This window comes from Hemicordylus capensis, chromosome 3 (genome assembly GCF_027244095.1).
Source record: "Hemicordylus capensis ecotype Gifberg chromosome 3, rHemCap1.1.pri, whole genome shotgun sequence".
NCBI classification, from domain to species: Eukaryota; Metazoa; Chordata; class Lepidosauria; order Squamata; family Cordylidae; genus Hemicordylus; species Hemicordylus capensis.
The window spans coordinates 64,221,628-64,237,100 of NC_069659.1; the positions used below are offsets into that span (position 1 = coordinate 64,221,628).

The 15,473-nt window shown below is 44.0% G+C and overlaps 1 protein-coding gene and 1 long non-coding RNA gene across 17 annotated transcripts in view; one reads left to right on the forward strand and one right to left on the reverse strand.

The window, feature by feature from the left end:
- Positions 1–15,473, forward strand: part of EPHA6 (EPH receptor A6) — a 750,202-nt gene that overhangs the window by 243,832 nt on the left and 490,897 nt on the right. The window lies entirely within an intron of this gene.
- LOC128350438 (uncharacterized) overlaps positions 1–15,473 on the reverse strand; it is a 78,430-nt gene that overhangs the window by 15,206 nt on the left and 47,751 nt on the right. The gene's annotated exons all lie outside the window — the stretch shown is intronic.

The window sequence follows — 15,473 nt, forward strand, 5'->3', positions numbered from 1 at the left end:
CGACCAAAATGTGAGGCCAGAGGGACTCCTTTTCCGTCCTACCTCACTTTTTGTCCAAGTAGTGGATCTGAGCTACCCGGGGTGGCAGCAGCAGGGGTGGGAGACCTCCTAGTCTCCCGGACAACATGGGCTGCTTGAGTAGGAGGGATTTTACCCAAGCAGTTGATGTCAATGGCCTTAATGTCTAGTTTGGCCCTTAACTGCTTGGAGTCAAGCGGTAAAGCTTTTCCTAGACTGAACCACTTCAGACTATAAGTGGAGAGTTGCATGTTTAGATGTATATCTGGGGAAAGGCTAAGTTGAACTTCCTCACTGCAATGACCATTCTATACGTGCAAATAAATTTTAAATGAGGTAACTTTCAAATATGTTGCTACCCATTTGGAGCCTTAATACTTAAGAAGAATTAACACTTGGCTCTGCTCAATGTAAAAACTGACCTTTTGTGAAGTTAGGACTGCATTCTTGGACAAAGATCAGTTAAAGGCAAAGCAATGAATAAAGAAAGAAAAATACAATTATTCTGAAGTAGCAATAAACATACTAGTCTGGTCTACTCAAGGGAGATCTTCTCATGCTTGCCTAAGTTTCTGAGTCATCAGCAACATAAGAAACAACTGCATCTAGTCTGTTACTGTTCATTCAGCTGTGCTATGACTGATAATACAGTATCTGAGAAAGTGCTTTTTATATATTTGTTGCTCATTTATTATAGGTTACAAGGAATAGCTCAAAGTCTGCAGTACAAGTAATTCTGGAAATGAATCTGGTACATGTATTTCAAGCTCTTTTCCTTCTTCATTGTTCAGCAATAATTTCTAGAAAAATGTGCTCAATAAAAGATGGATAATGCTTTTGATGCATTTAGGTATTTTGAAATGATCAGTGGTCTGAAAGTGTGACATTTTGCCCTATGTTTGTTCAATACTTAGTGGGGGAAGGAATTACTCTTCCACATGTCCATATCAGCCAGAATAATTTTTGTACAACAACTTTGCCTGTTACAGAGAGAGAGAGAGAGAGAGAGAGAGAGAGAGAGAGAGAGAGAGAGAGAGAATGATCTAAATTCTTTCCTGGGGAACAACATTAAACCTGAATTTTTAAAATAAACAATATTTTAACATAGAAGTTATTTCATTTAACATACGTACAAAAAAGATTACAACACCTTTATACATTATACTTATTATACTCTCTATAGTATTTTACTTAATCTATTCAGTAAGAAAGACTGTGGCTGTGTCCTTGGACAGCAGTCCAAGGACACAGCAGAAGCTGTGCCCTTGCATAGAGAGGTTGCTCTTAACACAGTCAGATACTCCTTGACCAGCACAGTGTGCATTCAGAGGGAAGAGGGAACAGTTTTCACATTTTCTTCCTGTCTCCAGAAAGGCTCTGGTGTGCATGGAACCATTTTTGGCAATTCGGTTCTAATTCAAAGTGAATTTTAAGTGACCCGCCAGTCTCCAAACTGGTTTGGTTGAAAAAGCCGGTGGTCCAGTCCATTCAATCAAAATGGGTCAAACTGGTTTGAACTGGTTCGAGGGGCTATGGTTGTAAAGGGGAATCTGGTGAGGATTCCCCTTTACAAAGGGGAATTCTTCCTTTAAAAGGCTTCTAAGTGCAGCTGGGAGGGGGGGCGGTGACAAGAGGGCACTTTACCAGGGGCAGTGCCACTGGCTCCTCTAAACCCCGGCACTCCCCCATCAGCATGGCCCGAGTAGCAGCGGCACAGTTCCAGCCTCTGCCGACGTGTGGAGGCCACACATCTCCTCTGCTTCTGCACAGGCCATGCTGCTGGAGGGAGCACCGGGGTTCAGAGGAGCTGCTGCCGGTGCCACCACCAGTAAGGTGCCTTCTTGCCACTGACCCCAGCCACCCTTAGAAAGATTTTAAAGGCAGGATTCCTCTTTGCTTGTAAAAGGGAATCAGCACTAGGTGTGTAAAGGGGAATCATTTTGGTAAACCAAATCAGACTTAGGTTTTAGCTGCTGTTTGTTTAAGTTGTAAACCACCCTGAGATTTGATATGGGGCAGTATATAAATGTTTTAAATGGGGAAAAATATTGATTATAAATATAATCAATATGATAAGTACAACCTAATATGCCTATTACATATAGGCATATTAGGGCATCACAGCAAATCTTCACAGTGTCCTGCTTACAAGAAGTTAAAATAACTATTTACATAATCACCCTCAGTTTCAGCAGAGGCCATGACTTGCATTAAATATCTCAATATTTGATTGAATAAGTGACATATTTTGTCAAAATCTACATAGGGTCTCAAATCGCTGTTAGCGTAACCAGTTTCATCCTGTTCCCAAATGTATGTAACCAAGACTGAACAAAAATGCATTGGTAAATGTGTATTTTCACATTAAGCATGTGTATTCCTATTACTTTCAGGACTCACATTAAACCTTTTTCTTAATATCCTTTAGTATTGAGTAGTAACATGCCCTTTCATTTCTGGACAATTTTATTTATTTATTTATTTATTTATTTATTTATTTGGCCAGGGAAGAGGTGAGACAATTTAGTAACTTGGCAACCACCATAACCACCCACAGCCATTTTTGAATTTATCTGGGAGTGGTTGGATGGTTTGTCTTAGTAACAATCTTACACAAACATACCCATAGAAAAATGACCAATCAAGTCAGCAGCTTAAGAGCAGTGATGGGCTTCCTAGAAATCCATTATATGAAGAGGCATATCTAGGGAAATAGCGCCTAGGGCAAGCACTAAAATTGCGCCCCTTGTCCAAACATCCAACACCCATCTTTCAGATAACTTTACCATAATATCAGCTGAAAAATACAAGTCAAGCTAGTTAATCTTTTAATATTTCAAAAACAATTTAGAAAACTACAAATTTCAGTATGCTGGGGCTCATGAAATACCCAAATACTATGTGGAGGTGTACTTGGAAAACTAATGTCTAATTTTCTACTATGCATTGTAGCATCACTATTACATAAGTTTTAAAAAGAAATGGAGAATTTGCCTTTTCCCTATTTACGCTGAAAATAATTAAAAGATATGCAGAGTAAACTGTGTCACTGCTTGGTATTCTAGTATTTCAGAAAGACAGTTAAAATGAGAGAAAGAGAGCAAGAAACTCCCAGTGGGCCTTAATACTAAGGATTTCACACTGATTGAAAGACAAATTCACCATTAATAGCCATATTATTAAAACATCACATTTAACTCACTTATCACAAGAAGCAAAGTAAGAGCAAATGAATACAATCCTAGCTCATAAGCTTCAGCTCATTATTCACAAGCCCTGATTCTCTGTACATAGTTCCAAACTGAATATGTGTACAGTGACTTATATTATATTAATTTTTTGAAAAAAAAATACCTGTAGCCCCTAAAGGCTGTGTAGTGGGTATGCAAAGGTTCCCACTCCCCTTGCTGGCCTCTAGGGCTTTGCAGGGACCATTTGAGCATGTGTGGTGGCCATATATATATGGCCACTGAAAACAAAATGGCTGCCACACATGCTCAAATGGCCTCTGCGAGGCCTGGCATGGGGGCCTCACAGAGGCCATTTGAGCATGCACAGTGGCCATTTTGTTTTCAGTGGCCATTTTTAAAAAAACAATTAATTTTAAAAATGGCACCCCCTTTCAAGTGGCGCCCAGGACACATGCCCTGCCTGCCCTACCCTAGATACGCTCCTGATTATATGCATGTTGTGTTGTCCTGCATAGTTATCGTGTCTTTCCTATCAGACAACCAGCCCTAATTTCCTTGTAAAGCAATAACTGGTGACTTGCATCACAACACTTCTTATTTCTCATGAACGCACCTCTAGGAAATATTTCTGGCTCTTTGCATTATCTACACAGTATGCTATTTGTGTTACTATTATTTAGAATATTCAGTGTCTATCCATATAGTGAGTTGATTCACCTAACTCGTGACCTGAAACAACCCGCCACTTTCAGCCCCAAGCCTCTCTTAAGCAAAATACTAGCAATCATCTTGAATTGTGCAGTAGCTTTCTGATGTGGACAAATGTCCCCCAGGGATCAGGGTTAGATAGCCCAATGCATTTTGCTTTCCTTGTCACCATAAGCAAGATTTGCACATGGGCTGGGTGGTTACATATTAGCCAGCTACACTGCAGCTACACAGCTAGAACCTGAAATATTAAATAGGTTACATTCATTTCACCAATCCATCTTCTTGTTTTGTTTCTGCTGCTATTTTTCATTTAAAGCAAGAAGATAACTGAAAAGAATTCCTGCAGTTAAACAATATGAAAGATAGAAGCCTCCCTTTCCACACATGGAACTACAAATGCTAGATAGAGATAAAGTGCTCTGCTAAAGACTACTTATAATCATGTGGTATTTTCCCCTTCGATATCACAAACATTCATGCCAATATCCTCTAAGGGTTGAACTAGATGTTATTTTAAGCATGAAATCTTAAAATAGCATGCTTGTTATGTATTTAGTAAATAATAGCTGGATTGGAGGCCCTTGAAGTTTGGGACCATGTGGCAGATCGAGCTCTCCACAGCTATTTGCTCTGGAGAAAAGCTCTTATTGGCACCAGCAGTAGCCTTTTTTCCAGGGCAAACACCTGCTGCAGTGTAGCCATCTAGATAGGGACCATGGAGGACAGATTGAACTAGCCTCCTACATGGCATGCTATGATCCAGCTACTGTTTACTGAATTACAAACAGTAGACTAATCCCAATAATGTACTTAAACCAGCATCTAATTTGACTCTAACTAACTATTTACCAGGAACAGTGGCTGTTTTCGGTTACCAATTCCTGTTTGACTTTGGAAGATTTGGGAGGTGCCATTTATAGTGTTAGTGTGTGTACTTGTGCACTAGAGTTGTGACTATCAGAGTCACCTCCCTTCTCCAAGTTTGAAGATAAGTATCTGATTCGGATGTATCTTGTCTCAAGTGCAGTGAAATTCATTTTGAACTGTAAACTGTATTATAGGGCCATTGTGCAATTTATAGTCTATTTTTTGACAGAAAGAAGGCTTATGAGATCACCATGGCCGCATGTATGTGATCATGTACCCCTTGTAAACGCTTGTGTTTACAGTCTGTTACAAATCAAATTTACAGCCATGAACAGGAGTCTAGGAGACCATGAAGGTGATATTTTTAGACCTGTGCTTTATCGGAATTCTGATATTGGAATTGACCCAAAATTGGCAATATCAGTAAAATCAGAATCAATTGCAATCCGATACCAGGAACCCGGTATTGTCCATGTTTAGGGAGGAGGAATTCTCTAAATAACCTTCCCTCCCTCTCGCACTATATTATAGGCACGGGCATTGCCTCAGAGTTGGGGGAGGAGGGAAGTATAGTCACTCCACTCCTTCGTCTATCAGTGGGAGCAAAGGTCTGAGCTCCTCTCTGGGAATCCACCAGACCAACAAACCCCATCCCTGCTGGTCGTCTCCTCTTCGGCAGCCCCTGACTTAAATAAAGCCCTACATTTAGGACACTCCTCCCCAGTTCCAGCTTGCTCCTTCTTCTCTGGCCAGGCGAGTGGATGGGCCACCCAATCCCTGGCCTCCCAAGGGGCCTTGTTCTCCAACTCCACCCCCTTCACTAGCATCTCCCCACAAGGCTGCAGCTGTGGAGCTAATATCATTGCTATTCCCTCTCCACCCTTCGGCTGCCTCTTGGGCTGCCCCACCCATCCCCCAGCAGCTGTTGCCCACCTCTCTGAGCCCTTCCTGACTTCTGCGAGGTGATTACTGGGGTTGTCCTGGCACCTGGAGCCCTCTGCTTCTCCCGGCACACTGCCGTTTGACTGGGTCAACCACCCTATCTCATGGAGGAGGGTAGGAAACCCCAAGAGGTATCATATTGGAATTATTGGAATTAGGGTTCTATCATCGGATTTCCAGTCCAACTTTTCCTCAGATTCAAAACAGAGACTTGTCATTCTGTACTATGTCTGTGCCTGTAGTTGAGAGAGTTCAGAACTTTCTGCAAAGCCATTCTGGAAAATAAAATGGGGAGCAAAAAAGAGGGTGGATATTTTTTTCTACAGGAAGGCAAAGGGTAGATTCCTCCACTTGAGGATAAATAATGGTCTCAGTGGGGGCTTAGGTTTTGGGGGATTTCTGCCATGAAACATGCCGCTTTTAGTAATTTTTAGACTTGTTTTAAAAATTCATCAAAAATCAAGTAATTGACCAATTTGCTTCATATCCAAAACACAGAGGTAATGCTTGCTCCCACCACATACTCTCTATTAGGGTGAGCTACTTTCTCCCCCTCCCCTTGGGTTTCCTGGACTGGGTAGAGCAGGAGACGCAGACAACCACCCTATCCAACTAGAATCACTAAAGAACTTCCACAGGACAGTGCAATTGATGACCCCCTAGGCTCCCAGGCTCATTAACATGGTGCTAGTGAACTTCCCTCCCCTTTCCCACAGCACTTTCCAAATCAGTCTTATGAAGAAAAAGAATCTCTCTTTTTTAATTTTCTGAATAACTTGATTGCTGAGAAAAACATAAGGGTTGGAAATAGGAAAACAAATAAATTTGTAGCATTCAAAGGCACATTCAGAACAAAAGAAAAACAACCTAACATAATGGGTCTGTTCACATGACTGTGTGTGGTCGAGCAGGCAGGGGGAAAGGCAGGGTTCAGCCTACTTTTCCCCCAGACTACAGCTTGTTGCAGCCCCAAAGGTGCGGAGCCTGTGCGCCCAATGACCAGCACGGCTAGGAGCAGTGCTCAAGGCAGCATGAGTAAACAGAGGGTGGGACTCACCCTGGCCTCCAGAGATCCCACAATGCACTGCACAACATGCACAATGCATTGGGGGGTTCTCTCAAGAGACTGGCACTCTGGCTCCCATCTCTGTGTGAAGCTGGACCAGAAGCAGCCCAGCTTGCAAACGAGAAAGCAGCCTGGGTTAAGGGCTAAAAAGACAGGCTTCGTGGTACTGGCCTACCAGGATTGGGCTTGATCCCAGCGGTTCTCAATGAGGCGAGTCTCACGATTGGTGAGACTTGCCCAGAGTGGGTTTGCGGGGAGAACGGGCTTAGCCTGCTCTCCCCACAGACGACCAGAGGGGTAGCCCTGGGTGTCCAGATCGGCCACCCACACAACTGCTGGCTCCGTCACGGAGCCGGCAGGGGCTTGGGAGTTCGGGGGCTGTGCGGCCCCCAGAAATTCCAGCATGCTGTGCGCGAGCGTACAGAGCATGCTGGAGAGACCTCTGAGCCGGGAGGCTGCTTTTTAGCCTCCTGGTCGGGGGTCTCCTCATGAGTTGCCGCAGCGCGGAGCTGCACCATAGCAACACATGATCTGGAAACCACGGTTAGTGGAGCACTTGCTCTGCTAACCTGGGATTAACCTGGGCTAAGGGGAGATCTTCGTAAGTGGGTTACCCGCTTTGAGGCAACCGGGCTCACCTGCGAGCCCGGTGGTTCTCATCTAGGTGGCCAGATTTGGCTTTTAAAAAGCCAAATTCTGGCTTACGGCCCATTTGACCCACGAGTATACCCCTTAGGTTCTGGCAACTCTGGCTCACGTTCTGCTAAAATCGGGCTAGCCCAATTTTAGCCGAGCGTGAGAATAGCCTCACTGTCTATATAAGAACTTTCTCCTTCTTTTAAGGAAGAAGGCAGTTCTCCCTTAAAGTATTTCTTAGACTGCTCCTTTCTCTTCAGCTTTCTCATTCCAGGCCTCCCACTGAAGACCTAAGGGAGAATGTGACCCCAGCCTTTTCTGGCTGCTCCCTATTCAGCTTCCAAGAGACTGAACACCAAAACAGAAAGTAACTCCAAACTCCTCCCTAAGATAGGGATTTGATTGGTTTTAGGTTGGGCCTGGCTGCCAGATGGGTTGCCAGATTTGAGGGGTATACTCATGTGCAGGTTCAACCCCTAGCTACCTGGTGGCTACAATGAGAACTTGCAGTTTATTCTAAAATATTAATATAAACTGCAGATTTTCTCCCCGAAGAAGAGGGAGAGTCTACAAGCTCAAAGCTCTTGCTAATAATGCTGAATAATGGTTTAACATTAGTTCTGAATTTGCCCTCCATGCTGTTGCTAGAAAGTCAGGTTTTGGGATAGCGCAGGAGCACCTCTCTCAATTCATTCCCAGTTCATTCCTTGAGCTTTTTGCCTTGCTCTTTGGCACAAATGGGCCATTAAGCAACAGAATGAGCTTGCTAGCATACCTTCAGGTTAAAGAGACTACAAGCTGGAAAAGGACCTGCCTGCCCCTCCTCTATAGGAGGTGAGTCTGCAAGTAGATCTGTCAAAGTGAATCGTTTGGGAGGAGATCCTCCAAAAGAGGCATTTGGAATGCCTCTTAGCAAAGAGCACTGAGATGGCTATGGATTCTGTTATCTTGCACAGCAACTCCTTGACCTCCAGGGTGGGATAGCCACCTGATTAAGTCAATAGTAGCCTCAGGGCACATTTTTTACTATAATTACCCTAGCCAGGCCACTATTGCCGCAGGCTCTGTTTGGACCCTGCAATCCTACATACTCTCACATGCTGCGAGATGTGGCTGCTGCTCCTCTGCTCTTTATCCCTGCTTCTATCCTTACACTTTACTCATGAGGAGGCTGTGGGCCCAGCCATTGCATGACCTAATGTGCCCAGGAAGGATAGGTAGTGCTAACTTCTCCAGCCATCTGTCTCTAAGCCTCCTCACCTCTTTGCTCCCCTCTCTGCTTTTCTGCATCCTTCCATTGCAAGCCTCTAAGCAGGCTCTGATTTGGAACTCTAGCCAAATTGCTGCAAGTTATTTATTTATTTATTTATTTATTTATTTATTTATTTAACCAAGACTCTCCTTTAGAACCCTAGCTAAATTATTGAATTGCCTTGCCTAACTAACCTTTTGCCTTCTGTAATCCCTATTTTTATCTTTAATAAAGCTTTTAAACTGCACCTATATTTCCCCATCCTTTCCAAATACACCAAACTTGCTTACATTGATACTGGAGCCAAACTGCTTCTCAACCCAAGCTAATTTCCCCACTTGAAGCCAAAAGCATAACTGAGGTGTCTAGCCAGCACCTCAGAGCACTTTCAGTAACAATGACTGACATCCAGTTGCGTCTCCCATAGTTATGTCCCTGAGGGTCCCACAATGTATTTTGTTGGAATCACTTCTCTGACATTGAATGTTGAACTTTGTCATTTTTCAGCACAGGCAGTGTTGCTATGGATGTTGGCCTTTGTACTGAAATATTTCTACAGCTGTACGGTAGGGATGTGGGAACCAGCTCAAGATCAAGCTGGTTTGCCATCAAACCAATTTGGCTCGAGGGTTCACCCTTGAGCCAGACCGGGCCTGGTTTAGCACAACCTCGGAGCCGGTCCACAGTTCAAAAAAAATTTTTTTAAGTAAACTCACCACCAGGTCTAGGTTAACTCTGCTGCCTCTAGGGGTGTGCTGCCATGGCTGTAGGGGGAATCTCTAAAGCTCCCCCCTCCCCCACTGGCTCTCCCAGGTCTTTAAGGCACTAGTCTGGCCCATTTTGGGGCCTTTCTGGCCCTCTCCCAGCTTGCGGTGGCCATTTTGAAGGCTGCCACTCATGGGCACGCAAATAGCTTATACGCATGCATGGTGGCCTTCAAAATGGCCACCATGAGCCAGGAGAAACCCGAAAAGGTCTGGAAACAGGCTGAACCAGCCCTGTAAAGACGGGAGGGCGGGGGGGGGGAACATTAGAGGCAGCAGAGTTAACCCAGACCCAGTGTTGAGTTAGATAGATAGATAGATAGATAGATAGATAGATAGATAGATAGATAGATAGATAGACACCCCAGACCAACTCGAACATGAGCCGAACTGGGAGAGGACAGGAGTGCACAAAACTGAACATGCCCTGTCCGGTTCAAGTCTGGTCTGCACGCAAACTGAACTGGGCAAACTGGTTTTGTTCAGACCCCTACTGTACAGTTGTACAATTATGAAACACATAATTAAGTATATCTCATTGTAAGCTGGTATATTGTACATCCAAACCTATATTGTAATAAAGATAAAATGGCCTACTCAGGGTGGGAATGGTAGGAATGGTTTCCTCCTAGTTTTAATTACTTATCTTTGCAAGTCAGTACAATTGCTGCTTCAAAAACAGAAATCTCTTCAGAGCTGTTAAGCTTTTCATTCCATTATCTATACTGCACTGCTTGCTCTTTCTTTTAACCACACATGCATTCTGTAACAAAAGGCATGTTGATAGCTCTTCTTTTCTGGAACATTTTATCATTCCACATCACAGTGCTTAAAATTCATTAGGTATGGAAGTGTGTATCTCTTAAGCATCACATGTTTCATTGCTCCATGTGTAATCTATTGCTTGAAAGTTATGCTTGCAGGTGATAGTAAAATAAAACATGACACTTTAAAGAAAATACTGAATTTAACAAAATCATTTTGAAGTTATGCTTTATTTGAGTTTCAAGTATGATTGCAGAGAAGCTTATGGGACTGATTTATATGTAAGGTGCAATTTATTGTTGCCTTAAATTAATTAAAAGCTGAGTAACATTCCTGAAATGTGTCCTGTTTGGAAAAACACAAGGACTGGGATCCAAAAGGCTGTTTTAGATGCATCAAGAGTTCAGGTGTGCCCTCTGAAACATTTAACATTTTTGCTTTGAATGACAGTCTGCTTGCTGCAGTCCTAATTACATATCATAATCTGCTTTTTGAATCTCGTTTCAAATCAAAAGAGATTTGCCTTGCAATGTGGCAGACTGGTATTTCTTTCAGAAGCAGAAGTCAAAGCTCCCTTCATCATTCAAAACAGTGGCTGACACCCAGACTAACACTGCGCTTGTGTAACAAGTAAAGACGCACACATGCAAGAAGTTCATGCAGCTGAGTGGATGCTCAAATGTTGCACTATCTCTTGTGGTCCTGCTCTGCTTGTACAAGCATTGCACAATAAGGATAGCAGATATCTTTGCATTATTGTATTGTAGCTTTGCATCATTACACATAGACTGAGGAAAAGGTTTAACAGCAGGAGGTGTGCCACAGGTTGTGCAAATACACCCTGTTGTACTGATGTGACACCAATCTCAAACACGAGCTCTGACTTGGTGGAACAACATCCGTTCAGCATTGTTCTGGATGTTAGCCACTGTTCTTTTAATTGACTGCAGTGGTTGCCAAGCCTCCCCCCACCAAGTTTGCCACACGTCCAAAACAGGACCTAGTGCCTAAGGAGAGGAAAGCCAGTCTTGCAGGAGCAAGCATGAATTGTTCCCTTTGCTCTGCTTTGGCTTGCATTTGGATGGGTGACTACATATGAGCACTGTAAGATATTCCATTTAGGGGATGGAGTCATAGCTCAGTGGAAGAGCATCGTGCATAACATCCCAGGTTCATTCCTTGGCATCTCCACGTAGGGCTGGAAGAGACTGCTGCCTGAAACTAGGGATGTACACAAAACAAGCTTTGCCAGTTTGGTTCAAATCCGAACCAGATTCAAACTGGCCCAGCCTGGCTCAGTTTATGTTCCAGTCAAACTAGTTCAAACCAGTTTGGAACTACTGGTAATGGGGTAGGGGAGCTTCCCTAAGTGTAAAGCAGATGGGAGGGGAGTCATTTAGTACTTAAAAGCCCAGTTGGTGGCAGCCATAGGGGGACAGTGGGAGGGGGCAGTGGCTCCTCTCCTCCTGTTCTGCCCTCTACCAGAGTAGCCAGTGGCAGCCTAGTTTGGGACTCTTGTGCACATGTGAATGTCATTTTAGTGACCCTTTCCCTCCTGCTTGCCAGGTGAGGGGAGCAAGGGGCAGAGTGGGAAGAGAGAATGCACCTGTGTGACTTGCCAGTTGACAAGGTGACAAGCTTGGGATGAGATGTGGTGGGAACCCTGTAGCTGGATATATGAAAGGAGGGGTGGGGCTGGTGCTCAGAGAGCAGCTGTGATCCTGGGCTGATCTAAGCTGCCATCTCTATGGTTGTGATTTGAAAATCAGCACAAAACCATGGTTATGGTGGCATCCAGGATTGGACGTAACATTTTGGTGGCCAAACTGGAAGTCTAGGTGGCAAACCTTTGTGAAAACTAAAGGTTTAAATTGGAGTTTGGTGAGTTCAAACTTCTGCCTCGTTTAACTCTGGTTTCATGTTATGTCTGAATTCAGCCACAGGAATATGTGGCTGCAATCCATATTATTAGAGATGTGCTGTCATGTTGATCCAACAGACATGTCAAATTGACATGCCCTCTGTTCCATGTTGTCAGATGGAGTTCTGCGTTGACATCAAGATCTTGACAATCAGAACCATTGGAAGGCCTACTGTCTTGGTGGCGGAACCCCATGGACACGTCTGCTTTTCCTGTCCTGCCCTCTGCTTTCCCTTCCTTTATCTGGGACCACATGGGGGCAGGAGCCAGGTTGTGCAATGCTTACTTTGCTTTGTAGAGAACATGCAAGCTTTGATTTAACAGGCACTCATCCACTCATTCTGTTGTAGGTCTCTGGAGGTAAGTTTGGCTCTGGAATTCATGTTTTTTTCTGAGGCTACAGGCAAGCTGAATGCTCCCTACAGAGTAAAAAGGACATAGCACAGCCTGTTTTGTGCCCCCTCCCCTGGTCTAAGATAAAGAAGAGAGGAAGAAGGGGAGGAGGAGAGGGTAGGATGTAGCCAACAGACATATTGAGTCTCTGATTAGCCCCAACCTGACACACATGGCATGATAGTCTCACTGTGGTCAGAATCCTACATTTTGGGCTATGCACAGGCCTACTTACTATTTATTTTAAAGTGAAACACCTATTATTTCCATCTTATAACCTGATTTGGTACATCAAGTGCACAACAGGGATTCTGATATAGCTGTACATACACAGCAGATATTCTGATGCTGGGACTGTGAACAATCTGTAAACACTGGCTGACATCCTGACTAACAATGCACTTGCACAACAAAGTTGCCTTAGTGCAACAAGATCATGTAGCTACACTAAATCGTCAAGATTTTTGGAGCTGTTTGCAAAATTTCCCTGAAAGCCATATTAGGTGTGCCACAGGTTGTGCACTTTGTGTGCAAACACAAACATATTGTGCTCTCAAAAGTTTCCAGTAGGGGTGTGTGAGCAAGCTTGGATCAAGCCAGACTTGACACCAAAACCAGCTCGGTTCAACACATTTTGGGTCAAACTGCACTGACCTTGGCCAGTCCGAGTTTGAACCCAAACGAGCCTGGTTTGAACCAAGCCATATCAGAGCTCTACTGGTAAAGGGGAATCTGGTGAAGATTCCCCTTTACCAGTAAAGGGGCAGGGGGGGGTCCCTAAACATAGAGCGGGCTGGGGGGGAGTCATTTAGTACTTACCTGCCCCATTGTCAGCAGTGATGGCAGTGTTGGTGGTGGCCGCTGGGGGCGGGGGGCAGAGGCTCCCTTCCCCTGCTGGCCTCCCCTAGAGTAGACAGGGCTTGGTCTTCTGTGCACACGTGGAGGCCATTTTAGTGAGGTGACTAAACATGCCCCGAGGTGACTATTGACTCAATCAGGTGACGATTGCACACCAGACAGCAGGGAGTCGCTTGCAAGACAACAGAGTCAATTGCAGGCTGGAGCTACAGTTGAGCAGGTGAGTCCAAATAACAGGTACTGCTCAGCACCAGGGGCCACCATCTTCTGCCTCCCCCCCACCCGCATCATTCCACACCATCTCACTGCTTCTGTAGCTTGTTCTAAGCTCTGCTTGGATGCTGACATCATAGTCCAGTGCTGATGCTAGGCTGTGATGTTTTTATAGTGCGCAGTAGTGAGACAAAACGTAGGAGCTGCTGCTCCTCAAAATTTAGGAGCCACTGCAGAGGCAGTGAACTAGTGGGGAACTGAAGGGGGTGGGGGGAGAGGCCTAGCAGGCAAGCAGTCGCCACAGTTGAGGATGTGGAAGTCAGGTGGAAGAAGAGGTGATCTGCCATGGAGGCAGCCTTGGGGCAGCAGCAGCTGGGGATAAAGGGGGCTGGTTGCGTGATTGTGGCACTGGCCACGTTCAGAACTCACTACACCAGTGATCAAAAGCCCTATTTAGACATTATGTTATGTACATACAGGTCTTTACACATGTGCATGATTTTGTGCATACAAATTGTGCATATGTTAAATCAAGATATTAATAGATAACTAGTATTGAAATGCTGTCACCCATGTGCAGCACTCCCATTTTAGAGCTTTCTTTGGTAACCATCACAAACACAATGTAATGTTTGAGTTGGCCTACAGACTAGAGCAGCTACCCAGCTTTGGCCATCCAGCTGTTGTTGGACTACAACTCCCATAATCACAAGCCACAGTAGCTAATGTTCAGGGATGAATGGAATTATACATCTCTAGGAGGCCTGAAATTGTGTACTGCTCTGGACTAGAGTGTAAACCTTCTATTCCATCTTTGACTTGTTAGTTTTGCACTATTTATCCTGCTTTGCACGAACTTGGGATTGCCATGAATGGCAATTATCTTTTCATGAAAGAACATCTCAGAGTCTTAATGAGTTCTAAATTTTGAATGGCTGATTGAGTATCTTGTCAGAAAGAGCTACTCACATGGAAAGGGGTTAAAAGGGGGTTAGGGCTCTAGTGAAATGCTCATGTTTTTCTGACCTTCTGTGAACAATTAGAACTGAAAATGCCCTATGAATATTTATAGAGCTGTTAATTAAATAGGTGAAAACATAGTCCTTGTAGTGTACTATTCTTATTGATGTTTACAGGTCTCAGACATTTCTACTTTTAAACCTTGTATGCGTTAAACAAAATGACAACACTGAGATTATTTCAGGGACTTAACTTTATCCTATGTCTCTAAAAATATCATTTCGTATTACAGACTTCCAAAAGGTGAATGGAATGTTAAGAGTTTTTTAGTCAACGGATACAAAATTCAGAAAATCGCATAGTGTGGCTTGATAAATATGTGAATACCATGAATAGCAAGCAGTTATGGATTCCCTTGAACAAAAATAATATTGTACAATAAGAGTGTATTCAAAGAAGAACAAACATGGAGCTGACACATGCAATCAGGACTGAGGGTCAGGGTCATTGTAAGCTGAAGTTTACAGTGGAAATGGCCAAGAGAGATATTAATGATATTATGCTATTTTCAGAAAATGGCAAGGAAAGTGTTGTTTTTAACTGTCTCCAGTTATAAAGTAGTCTCCAACATTAGACAGTAGATTGCTGGGACACCAGAAAGGTGGGAAAATGCCCCTTGCCACTGATATCAGAGCAACTCTTTGGGATCCATCTGACCCAGGAAAGCTGGAATTGTGGTAGCAAGCATGACTTATCCCCTTAAGCAAAGCAGGGTCTGCCCTAATTGCATACGAAAGGGAGACTAGAAGTGTTTGCACTGTAAGATATTCCCCTTAGGGGATGGAGATGCTCTGGGAAGAGCATCTATGTTCCAAGTTCCCTGCCTAGCATCTCCAAGACAGGGCTGAGAGAGATT